The sequence below is a fragment of the Babylonia areolata genome, chromosome 23 (genome assembly GCF_041734735.1).
Source record: "Babylonia areolata isolate BAREFJ2019XMU chromosome 23, ASM4173473v1, whole genome shotgun sequence".
NCBI lineage: Eukaryota > Metazoa > Mollusca > Gastropoda > Neogastropoda > Buccinidae > Babylonia > Babylonia areolata.
In genome coordinates this window covers 16,417,926-16,432,544 of record NC_134898.1, presented here as the reverse complement: position 1 = coordinate 16,432,544, position 14,619 = coordinate 16,417,926, and the positions used below count along the sequence as shown (strand labels likewise).

The following is a 14,619-nucleotide window of genomic DNA, read 5'->3' as shown; positions in this document are numbered from 1 at the left end:
TCTTACTTTTTTTTAGTGTTTAGCTGTATGGGATGACACGGTAGATGCCCGGGATTTTAAGGTAGAATCATGCTTTTACTCTCTTCCATTCCATCTTTCTTGGTGTGTGCGTGTGTGTGTGTGAGTGTGTGTGTGTGTGTGTGTGTGTGTGTGTGTGTGTGCGTGCGTGTGTACGCTTGTGTAAGTGTGGCAAATTAAATTCAATAGCTAAACGTTAATTCATGTTAATGTGAACTCACTAGGTAAGCCCATAAGTTCATACCTGAATATATATATATATTTACAAATAAACCATGAATTCATATATATATATATATATATATATATATATATATATATATAAATGAATTCATGGATCATTTGTGAATGAGATATTGGAAGTTATGCTCAAACATAAGTTATCACTATGCCCAGCTGCCGAAAGTCCTCATCTGAAAGCCACCTGCTCAGTCCTGTTCATTGATCCTGCTTTCTCATTGTGAAGAAGGTGTGTGTGTGTGTGGATGTAAGGGGGTGGGGTGGGGTTGGGGGTATGTGGTTGGAAAGCTGACAATAAAGTTGATTGATCTTGTAATCCACCAGTTGTCCTTGTCAAGTGTTGCTTTCACACCTTTCTCTGTTAATCTTTTTTGTTGTTGTTGTTGTTGTCACTGTATCCTTTCTGATTTTTTGTTGTACATCCATTCTTCTGTTGGTTGGCCAGAGATTTTTTTGTTTTCATTTATATTTTTATATTTTCTTGCTGGATTTTCCCTTTTTTTTTTTTTTTTTTTTTTTTTTGCCTCTGTCTCTCTGGACTTGATGACTGTACATTTTTATTGGATTGTGTGTTATTTTGTTTTTTTTTAATCACCCAGTTAATTTGATTGAAAAAAAAACTACAACAACTTCATTAGTTTTCTGTTTGAGAGAGATAACTGATGAGCATCTCTGTTATTGTTGTTGAGCAGATTTAGACAGAACAAAATTACAGAGTCACAGACTGTCTTTGTGCATGAAAATGATGTATCAAGCATCTGACCAAAAAAAGGCGTATTATGACAGTGTCACTCCTCGGAGACTTGATCATTTGAGTTAAGAAAATGACGGACCTGCCAGATCATTTTCTTGGTCCAGTGCAATCTTCTTCTTCTTCTGCGTTCGTGGGCTGCAACTCCCACGTTCACTCGTATGCACACGAGTGGGCTTTTACGTGTATGGCCGTTTTTACCCTGCCATGCAGGCAGCCACACTCCGTTTTTAGGGGTGTGCATGCTGGGTATGTTCTTGTTTCCATAACCCACCGAACGCTGACATGGATCACAGGATCTTTAACGTGCGTATTTGATCTTCTGCTTGCATATACACACGAAGGGGGTTCAGGCAACAGCAGGTCTGCACATATGTCGACCTGGGAGATCGTAAAAATCTCCACCCTTTACCCACCAGGCGCCATCACTGTGATTCGAACCTGGGACCCTCAGATTGACAGTCCAACGCTTTAACCACTCGGCTATTGCGCCCGTCGGACCAGTGCAGTCATTTTGAGTTAAAGAGTTTTGAGATTAGTTCCAGGTTTGCTCGCGAGTCCTGTGAAGAAGTTGTACTTTGTCAGGATTGGTATTCATGCTGTGCTCGAAGTTGAAATATTATGAGTTCAGTAAACCTTAGTTTTCCAATAGTGAATATTGACTTGTTCATGTCATGAGACAGTCCCTGAATATTGAATAAGTTAATTATTACTGTGCATCACTGGTAATGCTGCTTAAATAAACGTGGAGTTTCTATCATTCTGTGAAAGAATGGTTGTCAGCATCAAAATATCATTGACTCACTTGTGTAAACAAAGTGAGTCTGTGTTTTAACCTGGTGTTCGGTTGTCTGTGTGTGTCCGTGTGTCTGTGTGTCCGTGGTAAACTTTAACATCGACATTTTCTCTGCAAATACTTTGTCAGTTGACACCAAATTTGGCATAAAAATTGGAAAAATTCAGTTCTTTCCAGTCATCTTGTTTAAAACAATATTGCACCTTTGGGATGGGCATAAAAAAAAAGCCTTATTATATGCAAACTGCATTTACTGTTATATTTATATTTTTTGTATTCTCTAAACTTGGCACTTTAACCTTTTATTCTGACACAACAAAAAGAGGAGTCATTATTATCATTTTTTGTTCAAACAGGAACTTCTTTTGCTAAGCACGGAATTTTTATTTATTTTCGCAAACGTTTTTGGTGTAGATATTAAAAAAAAAAAAAAGGGAAATTACTCTGTAATTAATGCTAGGGGACTTAATTTATCACAAGTGAGTCTCAGGCCTTGCCTCTCTTGTTTTGACATTGCTGTCATGTAGAATGTTAAGATACATTGCTTTTGTTTGTTCAGCTTTGCTTCATTTTCTTTTCTGACTTTTCATTGCCCCCTGCCCCCCACGCATACTTTTCTTTTTTTTTCTTTTTCTTTTTTTTTTTGAATAGGGACATTGTTTTATGAGCATTCACTTTGTGAGTAAGCTAACACCCAAAAAGAAAACAGAAACAGACAAAAAACTAACAACAACACCACAGTAAACACAATGAATAAATCCTTTATTTCTTTCAAATAATCAACACTCACAGATCAGCATTATCACAAAAACAGATGGATTAAAACCAGAAGAAAAATCTCTACAAACAGCTACAAACACTTGATTTTTTTGGTTTTTTGTTTTGTTTTTAGCTTCGTCACCACTTGAATCAGAATATGATACCTGGGAAAATCAAAGAAAGGTCTTGTACATATAATATATTTATGAATGAGAAAAAACCCAGAAACCTTCATATTATATATAATTCAATTCATTGTATTCTGATAAACCATCAGTTCTCCTCAATGAGTGTAGTTAACACAAAGATGATATATGACATGTGATACGAGAAGTGATTTCAACCCCATTAATTAAATTTCCAGGTTGATTTTGGAAGGAATAGTATGAACTGTATGAAACAGCATCATTTATAAGGAAACAGAACATCAGAGATTAGTGTGTGCATGAAAGGTACACATTCTGCAAGTGTTCTAACTTGCATCATTTTTTTTGCAGACTAAGATTCAGAAACAATATAGAAAGGGATAAGGTATTTTTGTGTCTACACAATCAGTATAATACTCACGTGTGTTTGTGTGTGTGTGTGTGTTTAGCGTTAAGACACATATAATGATATATAATCACCATATAGGCTAGAATGTAGCCTTCAGTCTTCTGCTCCAACTTGTATGTTAATTCTTTCAGAACTGTTAACACATATTTCCTGAGCAGCTTTTGCCTTTCATTTTTGTTGAGTGAGAGTAGCACCAGTGTGACCTGATTTTGTTTGCTAGTAATTATCATTTTACTGTGTCTGACGGTGACATCTCTGTACAAAAGTAAGGTTGATAATTGTAATGTTTTATTTTGTGTCAAAAGCTTGTTTTTGGTCATGTCTTGTGGTTTTGCTTTAGGAAGTGAGGATCCAGTTAGAGTCTCTATTGTAAGGTTGACTATATGCTTAACTAAACGGATTAATAAATACATAAATGCATACATGAATATATAAATAAAACAATAAGTTAAATAAATGGATGGGTTTGTAAGAATATAAATGAATGAATATCAATGAACAAAGGAATGATTATTCTATCAATGGTGACACCATGGACGTGTTCATCCATAACAACCTTTTTTTTTCTTTCTTTTTTTTTTGTTACAAGACTTTGGCCTCAGTGACAATAGCCAGATTATTTAAAGATCACACAAAAAACAGTATGCACATTGTACCCCCAAAAGTATAACAAGATAAACAAGATAGGAACATACAATGCAAAATATGTCATGTCCTAATTTGATTCTAGCCCTGAGCAATATCAAGAAATAAAAACAACAACACATTAATACTGTGATAAACGACACGACCACCCAACCCAAAGTTGTTTGTTGTGTCAATTTGTCATGAAGAAGAAAAAAAAGAACAAATGAACAAAAGAACATCACAACACAACCCTAAATTACACAATTTTGAGTATCATAATTATTGTTCTGTTGTGACATCAGAACTGATCTTCAGAAAATAATAAGCTACCCCTTTCACATCTCTCATTCTGTCTTGTTGAGCCAAGGTGAAATTCACTTACTCAGTGGGTATCACTCAGTCAGAATCATCCACAGTTTGTCAGTTGCAAGCTTGTTTCAGAATTCTAAGAAGTGACATTGTTCAAATGTGCATACAACTCCATGTAGATCTCTCAAAAGGAGTCGTGTCTCGCACTGGAAAGGACATCCACATTCTGACAAAGGTCAGGAAAAGAAATTGGAAACAGAATCATCGTCATATATATACATTGGCTGAGACCAAATGTTTAAATATCTTAAAAAAAAGACCTCCAGTGTACACCCATCAAAGAGACAAATACGTAAAAATATGGGCTCAGATAAAAAAACAAAACAAACAAACAGAAAAGGTTAAATAGACTTGAGACCAAAGTATATCCGCCAGAGAGAAAAGAAGAAGTAGTTTGATCATCATACATGGACTGAGACCAAATGGACGAGTATATTCAAATGAAATTCCCAAGTATACCAACACAGGGAGGTCGCTGTACACACAAAACATGCTTGCTCAGAGGAGCGTTCTATGATGATTCAGAATGTTTTGGAAGGGGGTGGGATGTGCTAATAAAAAAAAAAAAAAAAAAAAAAAAGACTCGGCAGACATCCATGCATCACCCTGTGCAGGAAAGTACTTCTTAAAATAATACAAAAACTGATAAATGAAAATCAGACAATTGTGATGAATATTGTTATCCTTTTTTTTTTCAGAGATAAAAATGCTTTATGTAATCACTGAGAAAAAGAACATTCAGACAGGAATGTGTACTCATAGAGGAACAAACAGTGGATATAATCATACGTAGACACAGATAGTGATGTAAACATACACATACATAACTATTGAGGATTCAGGGGAATTTTCCCTCAGAATTAACCTTGCCTCTGACTATTTCGTGAGCGTCGATCTTACGAATGAGACCATAAACTTATTTCATATAATATACTGTAAGTGCACGCGTAACACCTTGCGCACACATTAAATCCCATCACCGACTTTTGGAAGAGATGGCCAACATGGTTTGCCATACCAGGCCGATATGGATGACACGTATTCGAACAGCATGCATCATCCCTGAAAACGGAATGTGGTTACCTCAATAGTTGGAATCAAAGCAGTTGCATTTTAATAGAAGAAAACAAATCGGCAAAACTACAGCCTTCTCTCCAACTCGCGTTCCAACAATGCAGCAGATTCTTCAGCCATGAAGCTGGCTGGCTATCAACAAGAAGGAAGTGTACACAGACTGAGAGAGGCGAACATGTTCAGAGATGAAGACAAGAGCATTTTACTCAAGGGTGAATAAACAAAACACAAAATGGACACAGTTACATACTGTAGGCGCAGACTGAATATTATGTGTTTTCAAAAAGGAAGAAGAAGCAGACTGCCACGACGATTTGTACACAACAGTTAGAATATACTAAACTGAGAGGTAAAATTTAACCAAACTATATAAATTATCGGGTGTCCCCCCAAAAAGTGAACCGCTCTTTTGACAAGTATTTTCTCAGTGATAGAGAAACCGAATTCATTGAAAATTTTCACACAGTGACTTTAAAATCAATAGACTTGACACCCAGACAGGTTTTTAGACTAACACTGATTGACAAAAGCCAAAACCTGGCAGCTGGCATGAACATGATGAAGGTCACATTGCACAGCTCTGATATTGGATTTTTTGACATGCTGTTTTGAATCTGACAATACTCGCATAATTTGCGTCCGAACTTTTAGATATTTTGCAGTCTAGTTGATAATACCCTAAGGTTACTGTGTGAAAATTTTCAATAAATTCAGTTTCTCTATCACTGAGAAAATACTTGTCAAAAAGCGGTTCACTTTTTTGGGGACACCCGATATTGGTGGCCTATTCATACAGTGGGATTAATTTATCAACCTGCACCCATACACAGCTGCTTACACATGTGCGTCTACAGACACAGCGGTGTAGACATACAACGGACAGGTCGGAGGTAATGTGTACAGACATATTCAGGACCAGTACAACAGATGAATATATATTTTTTAAAAACAAACTAGCAAGATAAAAGGAACTATTAAATCTGTCTGACAAACCTCAATAAGAACAAAATGGGAGATATTTGGAGGTTGTGTGTGTGTGTGTGTGTGTGTGTGTTTGGGTTATATCTGCCGCACACACCATTAAGACAGCCATACTCTGGCTTCGTAGGTTAGCATAAGCCAGTGTTGTCAGCCATATATTGATTCCGACAGCAGCATCCATAGCAGACTTTGTGAAAAAACCCCACCCAAACCCATATATTATGAGTATTTTCATGGCAGGAATAAAATAAGTTTTCGAAGCCTTTGTTAGTTTTTAGGCATAAAGGCGGTGAATTCATTTTCTCATTGATATGAACACCAAATAACAGAAAAAGAAAAAGACTGACGAATGAAATACAGCTAATAATTGAGACAGCGAAACAACGTATGCGTATCCTGAACAAATACGGAAAAAAAGAGACAGATATTAAAGGGGACATAAAAAAAGGCCGTAACGCCTGGGCACACAACCTGCCAGTCCCTACACTGCTACTACTATTACTACTACGACTACTGCTATTTCACTTGCCCATCCCTCTCATACCGCCGCTTCTAAACTTCCCCGACCGAAGTCAGGTATATACCCATTCACACCTGTCGAACGAGGAAAATTTGAGTCAAGTGCCTTTCTAAAGGACACAGCATCATGCCGGCTGAAACTGGGACCTGGAACTCATATCACTGGTGATCACTGGATCAGAAGTCTCACGCTTAACCCTTTCACTGCCAGTCACGTCACTGTAGAGTGCAAAATTCCCTTGTGCTATAAAGACAGAAAATATGGTGTCTAAGAATAGCTGGGGATTCCCCCTGTGATGTGTGGAAAATATGGCCTATCCTACCACCAAACATAAAGAGCAGTACATTCATGGATAACAGATAACCATCTGGTCACCCTTCAGTGACATGGGTCTACCTAGCTGCTGCATAAATGCGAGTTTGGCAGTGAAAGTGTTAATTTAACCGACCGCTTAAGGGGGCATTATCGGTCAGACGGGGGTTCCATTTTGTTCATGGTCATATATACCAAAGTAATTGGAATATTTGCAATCATTTTGGCATGCATATGTCAAAAGGGTTATATTTGTTAAAACAAATAATAAAAATATGATTTTTTTAATAAGTCTGAATTTTTTGTATATTTTATGAAAAACGATATGTCGCGTAAAAGGAAATTGGGGTGTTAGCTGGCACACTCTACATTGAATACTATGCCATGTACATGGCTCATATTTTGCAAAGATAAAGAAAACAAGTTTATCTATGGCATGTACCATTGATTTTTATGTCATCTTGACTGATTTTGAGTTTTAGCGACTCGAGTTTTGATAATTTTTTATAAAAAAAAATCAAGTGACAAAATTTACCAAAAACAAACTAAGTGTCTTACAGACAATTCTGAGGTACATACTATAGCTGATGGCATTCAAAACAAGCATGCAAAATTTCTAAGCTGTAGCTTGAATATTTCTTCAGATATTGTGTTCAAAGCATCCAAAAGTGGCGATTTTCGCTAAAGTTTATGTAAGAAAATGAAGGGTTTTTCCTACCTGTCAACTTGTTCATGTCACTAATGTCCCCCTGCAAGGTATGGCTGGCCCTCCCTAGCAGCACAGTTACCATTGTGGATCAGTCTCTCCTGCCTTCTAGCCCTCCTCTCCTCCAAGGAAGCTGATTTTGCCCGTCTCTGGGCATTTGAGATCCACGCTGTATCCCGCCGTGTGAAGAAGTCTGTTGCAAACACACAAGGGCGGATGTCCATTGCCTCCAGCATGGCACCAAAACATGTAGCACCATCATTGAAGACACTGACAGCAATGGCAAGGGCAGTTTTCACAGTCCTTGGGCCATGGTTTTTTGTTTTGGGGCAATACTTCCAAATTGTACTGTTCAGCGACTCGTTTGCATTCTGCGTATACCCCTGCAGACACTTTTTCAGCAGCTACATACTCCATCTTGCCTGCATTCTCCATGCTCTTTGCAGCAACAGTAGTGGCAGCCTTTTCAATAGTCTTGTTGATGGTCACAGTGCTACTTATCTGAACAGGTGGTGGTAAATCCATTAGTGCGCAAAACACCTCAAGGTCTGTATGACTCCGTCCAAGGGCACGCATTGAAAACTCTGCACGGCGGTTGATAGAATTTATGTTTATATTCCCAACTGGAATTTGTTCATTTGAAGGGAACTGCTTCTGATCACTACAATGCTCATTATCACAATGGAAGGCAAACTGGCTGGCTAATCCAGACCTTTTTACTTCAAAGAGCTGGACACTACCCAGGCAAAATCCACACTTCAGCTTGGATGACAGGTTCTGGGCTAACAATCCAATGTCAACAACTCTGTAACCTGTAGGAGGTTCTAAGTCAAACACAGTCATTTTCATCACTCTCATCACCTTCGTCTTCTGTACTAAATGAATCAGAGAAGTTCTCTGCACTTTTGATCTTCAGTTCAGATCGACAGATGGGCGTGGCACTTTCGTTTTCGAGTGAGGCATTTTCATTTTCCACCGATAGACTGTCATCATCACTCGATGTCGAATCCTTCACTTCTTCATCACTAGGCTTCTCAACAGTATCAACGAGTCTTTTCTTAGCCTGTACAAACTGGTTGCCACGAAACTTGCGCTTCTTAGACCTACCTATGGTATTTTTTCTATCAGAAGGCATGATGACAACAAAACAATAGAAAAATCCGCAACAAAATAGCCAAAATAATCACTCGAAGTCAACTAGCTTACACGAAGACTGCCATACCGCGTGTTTACAAAGGGAGGTAACGCGTACTAACCGGTGCTGTGCAGGGGAGCGGTCATTGTTCGCTTTGAATGGTGGTTATGAAGGAGAATAGTTTTTTGTTATTTTCGCCATTTTCAGAGTCAAAATCTTGATTTTTTTAGACACCCTACCTATTTTGATGGGCCATAGCTCCGCAACCGCTGGACGGAATTAAAAAATTCAAACAGTGTGATAAACTACAATGAATTTACTTTACAAACAATCTATTTTCTTAGCTAAACCCAAAAAAGTGATTTTTGACCAAAATCTGACCGATAATGCCCCCCTTAACCGATTTGCTGCAGCGCCCTCAGTGACACAAGAGCATTGAAAACAAGACCAGTATCTAATACTAGTTATCAGCTTAATTCATTGCAACAGTCAGCAGTTGTGGGGCTATGTGAGGAGATAATTATTGTCCGACGATAACCATGTCGGCATGCTTTCACACAATGAAAGAATTATTGAATGCTGCACTTTTAGATTTTTTTTCCACCCGCTATACCAAACTGGTCCTGACATGAGGTATTTATAAGTTCACTGGTCTGTCTCTGTGGACAAAAAGTGAAAGTTTAGGAAACAGTAGGGATTTTTAGACATTCCATATAATTAAAAGAAACCACAAGCAAAAAACTCTTGCACAGACAAAAAAAAAAAGAAAAAAAGAAAAGAAAAAGAAAAGAAAAAAAGAAGAAGAAAAAAGAAAAGAAAAGAAAAAGTGACAGATAACTATTGCCTCCTTCTCTTTCAGATGATGATGCAAATAGTTTTGTATTTTGCACTTTGTATTTCTCTTTATCACAGTAGATTTCTCTCCCCAGGGAGAGCGCGTCGCTACACAGCGCCACACATTTTTTTTTTCCCTGCGTGCAGTTTTATTTGTTTTTCCAATCGAAGTGGATTTTATCTACATAATTTTGCCAGGAACAACCCTTTTGTTGCTTGCCGTGGGTTCTTTTACGTGCACTAAGTGCATGCTGCACACGGGACCTCGGTTTATCGTCTCATCCGAATGGTTAAACAAAGGATAGACAACTACTTTTCAGTGCTGGCTAAAAAACCAGAGGAGCATTCTGTAATGCATGTCAAGGTTTCATGGCTTGTGAAAGTATCAGTATCAGTATCAGTAGCTCAAGGAGGCGTCACTGCGTTCGGACAATCCATATACGCTACACCACATCGTAACCCAACGCGCTTAGTCAGGCCTTGAGGAAAAAAAACAACAAACCCAAAAAACCAAACCAAAACAAAAAACAACAACAACAAGAAGTAAAAAAAACCAAAACAAAAAAACAAAAAAACCCCAACCCCCCCCCCCCCAAAAAAAACCCACACAAACCAACAACAACAACAAAAAAACACAACCTACGAACATACCCCGACAGCAATGCACATATCTGGGAACAATAAAAGCCCCCCCCCCCCCCTCCCCACCACCACCCCCACGCAAATACTGTCCACAACGGATTTTTCGCCTGTTTTTTGTTGTTGTTTTGTTTTGTATTTTGGTTTTTTTAAAATTTCTATTTCTATATTGTTATCTTTTTTTAAATATCCTATTCTTTTTCTTTATTCTTATTTATTGTGAGATTGACCCCCCCCCCTCCCCTCCCCCCTTACCCCATCCCCCTTCCTCTTCCTTGTGCATAATTTCTAATAAAACCTTCCTGAAACAGGCACTGGAAAAAACAACAACAGCAACAACAACAACAACAGCAACAGCAACAACCTCTCCTTCGGGTCATGGCAATATAAAATATACTAACGTAAGGTTCAGAAAACAAAACAATCACAGTGCAGTGTACACAAAATTGATGTGTCAAAAGATTTAATAAAAAAATTAAAAAAAAAAAAATCTTAACGATCACAGTCCATCAAAGTGGAAATGTTAACGACGACGACAACAACAACAATGACGACGACAACAACAACAACAACAACAACACACACACACACATACACACACGCACACACGCATGCACGCACACACGCACACACATGCTAACAAGGAACATACACAACAAACACATACACATACACACACGCACGCACGCATACACAAACACACGCACGCATACACACGCACACACACACGCGCGCACACACACGCACACACACACACACATGTAAGCCAGCAGGCAAACGTGCGCGCACACACAAACACACACTCAAACACACACACACACATTCACACACACACGCACGCACGTAGATACACACAATCACACATGAAATACCATTAAAAGAAATGAAAGAGTGCAGCGAAACTATATATATATAAAAAAAGGATTAATTATGATTACCTTCCATTACCTGACAGTTTGGTCAAAAATAGGCCAATCTAAACGAGAAATAATCTATTTTTCTAACATTACCAATATGCAGACTCACACCGAACCAACAACAAAGAGGCAGCACTGGTTATGCACAAGATGGCACAGGGCTTAGCAATTAAACAGACATAGGTAACCCATATATTCTTCTTTCGTAGCATCACATATCAAATATATATCCATTAGCAATAGCAAGCAGAAACAAGTCAATTTGCTTTCACTGGTTGTCGGCCTACGCAGCATCACACATTTCCGTTCGCCAACGAAGATGTTCCCAAATAATCACAAAATTATCGCTACACCGCCTTACTCCTACAGAAAACAAGAATAGCTCTACAAGTCTATACACCCCCTCCCCCCCCCCCCCCCCCCCACAGCCCCCCACCCCACCTTCCCAAACAATCACAAGATTATCGCTACACCACCTCACTCCTACGGAAAACAAGAATAACTCTACAAGTCTATACCTCCCCCTCCCCCACCCACGCCCCACCCTTCCCTACCTTCCCAAATAATCACAAGATTATCGCTACACCGCTTTACTATTACAGAGAACAAGAATAACTCTACAAGTCTATACACCCCCCCCCCCCCCCCCCCCCCCCAACACCCATCCTTCCGCTTGCTCCGCGTCCAGTGTTGCTCACTAGAACAACAACAACAACAACAATAACAATTATACACATACACATGTACACATAGCACTCGTATGCACATGTACACTCCTTCATGACCAACCTGACGAGATTCTTATACTGAATTCATTGACACTATGTCAGTGCCTTAGTGAGAGGGTCATGACAACATCTGAAATGCTAACTCGTATAAAAGCAACGACAACAAGAAAACAAAACAAAACAAAAGAGTGATGGGGGAAATAATCGATAGGAATGCGATCAGGAGAAGACAAACACTTACCGTTCCATCCCCCCAGCCCCCCACGCCCCCCCCCTCCGCTCCCCACCACACGCACGCACACATACACACACACACACACACACACACACACACACACACACACACACACACACAAGCACTTACGTACACGCTCACACGCACTGATTTGAAAGTACACAACCGAAATGAATACAGCAATAATTTTCAGCTTGCATTGCTTGCGATTGATCGTCAGTTGACTCTCTCAGACTTTGTTCCGATTCGCAGACCAATTCTGAGTTTAACTCTCAGACTATTATCAAATTCATTACGGACCAAGTATTGCTCTAATGTCAAGTGCATATGCTTTAGTAACCTGACAATTGAGCATATAATTTTTGACTGTAGCTTGATGAAGCCTTATGTACACGAAAGTGTGTCTTCACAAGTGACTGAGAACGTTGATGTTTTTGACTTTTTGCATTCATTATCAGTTGTTTCGCTTGTCAGTTTAACGACTTCTCTTTTCCTTTAAGTAAATTCCTGTAACTGTATTTAGAATTCTTTTTTCTCTTTTTTTCAAATTTCACCCACATTTCACCCTCATTTGCCCAGTTTTCCCACAACCCTCCATTCATTCACATCTCCCACCCCTTCTAACCGATAATACTCAAATGTATTCATAAATACTTTAACAAAATGTCTTCAGTCACCGATATGTGTGACGGGACATTAAACAAAATTCTTCCTCCATTGATCTTTTTCATATTCTAATGCCCACCACAGAACAAATAAAACAGTCATGATGAATAAACTTATACTTAACAGCTGCATGTACTATAACTCGCCAACAATTCAAGACCTACGGTCGTTATTTCACACAATAGTCGCATAATTATTACAAAGGATGCTATCTGATCTGATTTGAAACTGATCTGATCTGATCTGAGACAATGGTATACATCTGATACTATGCTGTGCAATCGTTGTTCATTATTACACATCAAGGATGTTGGTAGTACTGAGCATTTTGCACGTTTAATTTTCTTTCCAGCACAGAAGTTGCTGTTCATAATTAAAAAAAAAAAAAAAAGAACGATGGAAAAACAAACAAAAAACCAAAACAAAACAAACTCAACAGAAGCAGCAGCAGCAGAAAGTAGCAAGATTTTCGCGTTGCCCTGAGCTCTATCTGTGTGTGTGTGTGTGTGTGTGTGTGTGTGTGTGTGTGTGTGTGTGTGTGTGTGTGTGTGTGTGTGTGTCTCTGTGTGTCTCTGTGTGTGTCTGTGTGTGTGTGTGTGTGTGTGTGTGTGTGTGTCTATCTGTGTGTGTGTGTGTGTGTGTGTGTGTGTGTGTGTGTGTGTGTGTGTGTGTGTGTGTGTGTGTGTGTGTGTGTGGCGCAGAGACTGAGATCACTGGCCTGAGTTAGGATGCTTCAGCCAGTGCCAGACATCCGACAGAATGGAGATGTGATCAGGAGATTCTGTCATGAATATTTCAGTTCTGTACTGCCTGACAGAAATCACTGCCGCGCTTCTTCAGGAGCCATGGGACATATGACATTGCCATGATCACATCAATCACTTCCGTATGTCAAGCTGCCGAAGAAAGGTGAGCTCTTACTACTATGCAACACTTGTAACATCTACCGTGGGATCATGCTCTTGTTCATCCTCGGCAAAAAGTGCTCGCAAAAGTCATCGTGTAGAATTGGAAGAAAACCTTAACCCGTTGACTGCTGATGACGGATTTGTTCGTCAGTGGAGTCCTTGTCCATCACCTAGATTCAGCTTACAGACAGAGCAAGTATGTCAGTCATCATTCTTAACTCACCCAGTACGGCCAGTCCTCTCTTCTCCTCTACACAGACCCCTCGGATGTCCAGTGGGTGTCTGAATGACCCAACCTTTAGCTTCCGTCGTCAGAATTGTGGTATTCTTTGTCAACATTCACCTCTTCAGTATAAGAGCCTTCCGCTTGCAAAATTTTGATGATGGTAACTGGGGTGAAACGCTGTTGACGTCGTCTCTTTCGCCGTTCGTATGGAGAGATTAAGGCGTTTTCCTCTGCAGGCTGAATTAATTCCTTCCCCCGGCTCCTCCCCCTCCCCCGCAAAAGGAATCACCCCACTTAAAAAGAAAACACAAAGCAGTAAGTACTACCTTCTAATGCATTTTCATGCCACACTATCTTACTTCACCAAGGCTCAACAGTGAAAGAGTTAAAGAGAAGCTTTCGCGAAAGCATGCAGGATTCAGTTAGGGTGAACAGACGCTACTATATCCCTTTTCCGGAATCTTCATAGGACATTCGATCAAGTGTTTGTTACAACTGCGGACTTTGAAAAGGCGTTTGACAAAGTAGTAAGAAACACCGACTGGGCATCCGTACATCCACTTCGGTATCCCACCAAAGGAAGAACAATATTAGGCAGCAGTTCTGTGAGGATTCAGCAGTCA

General features: G+C 39.4%; 1 long non-coding RNA gene across 1 annotated transcript; it reads right to left on the bottom strand.

The window, feature by feature from the left end:
* Nucleotides 1-105: 105 nt before the first annotated feature.
* Nucleotides 106-9,205, bottom strand: LOC143297880 (uncharacterized). The gene is made up of 2 exons (XR_013057322.1): nt 7,721-9,205; nt 106-5,177 (listed from the first exon to the last, which is right to left on the bottom strand). It is a non-coding gene; the product is annotated as an uncharacterized LOC143297880 (long non-coding RNA).
* Nucleotides 9,206-14,619: the final 5,414 nt, after the last annotated feature.